This window comes from Glycine max, unplaced genomic scaffold (assembly GCF_000004515.6).
Source record: "Glycine max cultivar Williams 82 unplaced genomic scaffold, Glycine_max_v4.0 scaffold_196, whole genome shotgun sequence".
Taxonomy (NCBI): Eukaryota; Viridiplantae; Streptophyta; class Magnoliopsida; order Fabales; family Fabaceae; genus Glycine; species Glycine max.
This window is the reverse complement of record NW_024464807.1, coordinates 17,676-22,024: the sequence shown is the minus strand read 5'-3', so window position 1 is coordinate 22,024 and position 4,349 is coordinate 17,676. Positions and strand designations below refer to the sequence as shown.

General features: G+C 37.8%; 1 non-coding gene across 1 annotated transcript; it reads right to left on the bottom strand.

Moving 5' to 3' along the window:
- Positions 1-1,996: 1,996 nt before the first annotated feature.
- On the bottom strand, positions 1,997-2,103 carry LOC113001027 (small nucleolar RNA R71). Its single transcript, XR_003266358.1, has one exon. It is a non-coding gene; the product is annotated as a small nucleolar RNA R71 (small nucleolar RNA).
- Positions 2,104-4,349: the final 2,246 nt, after the last annotated feature.

The following is a 4,349-nucleotide window of genomic DNA, read 5'->3' as shown; positions in this document are numbered from 1 at the left end:
GTTACTGTTACTGCAAGTATATTATGAACATTTGGTTTATCATTACTCGTTGGGAAACGACCTAGGATCACTTCCTAGTTACTGCATTTTAATGTTTATTTGATTTGGGTACGGCCTCGATCAAATTTGGCGCCGTTGCCGGGGAGCAGTGTCCAAAGGTTCATAATAGCTAGTGTCGTGTTAGTGTTTAATTCTTTCATGTTTTATGTTTAATTGTTAGTGTTGTGTTAGTGTGTGTGTGTTAGTGTCGTTTAGTGTCTTGGTATTTTGTTTAGTGTGTGTTCTGTTTTAGTTTTTCTGTTAAGCGCTTCCCCTGTTTCAGTTTTGGGTGTTTTGTTGTGAATAGTGTTTTGTGACGGATTTAGTGACCACTTTTGCTTGCGGCAAAACAGAGTAGTAGTGGAAATCATGTAGTGACGGATTTTAGCGACCACCCTTGCTGAATTATTTGGGATTTTTTTGTTTTAGTAGCTAGAGTTGTTATTTTTGGCTGAATTTTTTTGTGGTAACTTCTTTTAATCTATATTTTGTGGGAAAAATAGCTAGAGCCTTTAGTTTGGTCAGATTTGAAAGTTCCAAAAAAGTAGCAAATTTTATTTTTGTCAAAACTTCAAACGGCCATAACTTTTGCTCCGGTTATCAGAATCGCAATTATTATATATGTATTTGGGGTAGAAAAAAATTTCCTACGCCTTGGTAGCATGCCATAGGCTGGCTGAGGTTTCCATCATCCAAAAAAAGTGATTCTGTCAAAAGTTTTTATTTTCAAGTTTATTCACTTATTTTTCTTAACCTGCCATTTTTAGCTTCCATAGTTAGACTTTGAATTTTTGTTTGAAATTTTATGTGCTATCTTCTCATCATTTTATAAGGTTTCTCACAAAATTTCAAGTCATTTGGATATCATTTGAGGGTAGCTATAGTTTAAACCTACACCTTTATTTACATGAGAAGGCAACTAGTTGTGCATGCTGAATGTAGTGTATGACTAGAGGAAATCCATCTGACTTACAACCCTTTGATCCTGAGATAGATAGGACATTTCATAGATTAGTTAGGCATCATTTTGTACCTTTTGATCATCTTGAGCATTCCATTACTGGTGAGTCTGTGCATTCTGTTATTGGTGATTTTGAACATCCTGATTTTGAGCATTATAATTTTGAACATTATGAGAACATGGCACAACCTCCACCCCAAGAGAGGACTCTAAGACTGCGTTTGGATAGAGAATTTTAACTGAGGAAAGTAATATATCAGAGAATTTGAATTTCTGTAATTTAGAATTCATTGTTTGAATGCTTTTTATGAAGAATTTAAAATTTTGGAATTTTAAAACAGAATTTTAAACAACTAAAAATCTGGAATTTCAATTTCCTTCTAAAAGGTGAGAAATTAAAATTCTTTTCTTACAGTCTTCTCCGTCTGAGGTCCTAAAATATCGATCGGGTGTGAGCATAGAGGAACACATATAACTAGCACATCAACTATATTTTCTTTTTTTTTCATTCATTTTTTTCATTCTCATAATTTTAATTTTTTTATCCAAACACAAAATTTTGAAAATAAAAGAATTTCAATTGAAGTATTTGAAATTCTTAGAATTTAAAATCTCTCAGAATTTTAAATTTCTCCATCCAAACACATTCTAAGGGAAATGGCTGCACCTAATTTCACCTACGAAAGCTTGTGCATCCAATACCCTGATGAGGATGCCCCATATGTTCTTAAAACTGGACTGATCCATTTGCTTCCAAAGTTTCATGGCCTTGCAGGTGAAGACCTGCACAAACATCTGAAAGAATTTCATATTGCCTGCTCCACCATGAAACCCCCAGATGTCCAAGAGGATCACATATTTTTGAAGGCTTTTCCTCATTCTTTAGAGGGAGTGGCAAAGGACTGGCTGTATTACCTTGCTCCAAGGTCCATCACGAGCTGGGATGACCTCAAGAGAGTATTCTTAGAAAAAATGTTCCCAGCTTCCAAGACCACGACCATCAGAAAGGATATTTCAGGTATTAGACAACTCAGTGGAGAGAGCCTATATCAATACTGGGAGAGATTTAAAAAACTATGTGCCAGTTGCCTTCACCATCAGATTTCGGAGCAGCTTCTTCTCCAATATTTTTATGAAGGACTCAGTAACATGGACAAAAGTATGATAGATGTTGCCAGTGGTGGAGCCCTTGGAGACATGACCCCTGCTGAAGCCAAAAATTTAATTGAGAAGATGGCTTCCAACTCCCAACAGTTTAGTGCCAGAAATGATGCTATAGTCATTAGAGGAGTGCATGAAGTAGCCACGAATTCATCTACAGCAGCTGAAACCAAGAAGCTTGAAGGTAAACTAGATGCCTTAGTTAACCTGGTAACCCAGCTAGCCTTGAATCAGAAATCTGTACCTGTCACAAGAGTCTGTGGTTTATGCTCCTCTGCCGACCACCACATAGACCTTTGCCCTTCCATGCAGCAACCTGGAGCAATTGAGCAGCCTGAAGCTTATGCTGCAAACAATTACAATAGACCTCTTCAACCTCAACAACAAAATCAACCACAGCAGAATAATTATGACCTCTCCAGCAACAGATACAATCCCGGATGGAAGAATCACCTTAATCTCAGATGGTCTAGCCCTCAACAACAACAACAGCAGCCTGCTCCTTCCTTCCAAAATGTTGCTGGCCCAAGCAGACCATACATTCCTCCACCAATCCAACAACATCAACAGCCCCAGAAACAGCAAAAAGTTGAGGCTCCTCCGCAACCTTCCCTCAAAGAACTTGTGAGGCAAATGACTATGCAAAACATGCAGTTTCAACAAGAGACCAGAGCCTCCATTCAAAGCTTAACTAACCAGATGGGAAAATTGGCTACACAATTAAATCAACAACAGTCCCAGAATTCTGACAAGCTGCCTTCTCAATCTGTCCAGAATCCCAAAAATGAGAGTGCCATTTCATTGAGGTCGGGAAAGCAGTGTCAAGGACCTCAAATAGTAGCACCTTCCTCATCTGCAAATGAACCTGCCCAACTTCACTCTACTCCAGAAAAAGATGATGACAAAAATTTAAAGAGTAAGTTACCTAACAATTTCTGTGCAGGTGAATCTTCCACTGGTAATTCTGATTTGCAGAAGCAGCATATCCCTCTTCCATTCCCTCCAAGAGCAGTTCCCAAAAAAGAATGGAAAAGGCAGAGAAAGAGATCTTGGAAACATTTAGAAAAGTAGAGGTAAACATACCTCTGCTGGATGCAATAAAGCAAATTCCAAGATATGCTAAATTCTTGAAGGAGTTGTGCACTAATAAGCGAAAGCTTAAAGGAAGTGAACAAATTAGCATGGGAAGAAATGTCTTCGCATTGATTGGTAAATCTGTACCCCAAATCCCTGAAAAATGTAAAGATCCAGGTACATTCAGCATACCTTGTATTATAGGGAATAGTAAGTTTGACAATGCCATGCTAGATTTAGGAGCTTCTGTTAGTGTTATGCCTCTGTCTATTTTTAATTCTCTATCTCTAGGTCCCTTACAGTCAACTGATGTGGTAATTCATTTAACTAATAGAAGTGTTGTCTATCCTGCTGGTTTCATAGAAGATGTCTTAGTTAGAGTTGGTGAACTGATTTTCCCTGTTGATTTTTATATTTTGAATATGGAGGAGGGATTTTCTCAAGGATCAGTCCCCATCATTCAAGGCAGACCCTTTATGAAAACTGCTAGAACTAAGATAGATGTATATGCAGGCACACTATCTATGGAGTTTGGTGATATAACTGTTCATTTTAATATTCTAGATGCTATGAAACACCCATCTGAAGATCTTTCTGTATTTTGTGCTGAAATAATTGATCATGTTGTTGATGAATACATGACTGATCTTTATTCTAATCTGCAAGCCTCTCACTCTTCATGCATTGAGTCTGAAATTGTACTTGATCATAGATCTGAATTTAATGTTGAGAGTGCATCTGAAATTGATATTGATTGCATGTCTGGTGGTGTTTTACCTCTTGAGATTGATTTTATAGAGTCAGATAGAACTAACCATGTTTCAAGAAGTACACATACCTCTGACTTTCTTTATGAGGTACAGGCTGAGAAACCATCTCCTTCTACCATTATCCAGCCGGCCACACCAGAACTGAAGCCTCTGCCATCAAATTTAAAATACGCTTACTTGGATGATAGCAAAAGTTTTCCAGTAATTATATCTGCATCCCTTGCTGGTGAGCAAGAGGAGAAGTTTTTATCTGTTCTCAAGAAGCATAAGAAGGCTATAGGCTGGACCCTGGCGGACATTCCTGGTATTAGCCCATCCACATGTATGCATCGAATAAATTTAGA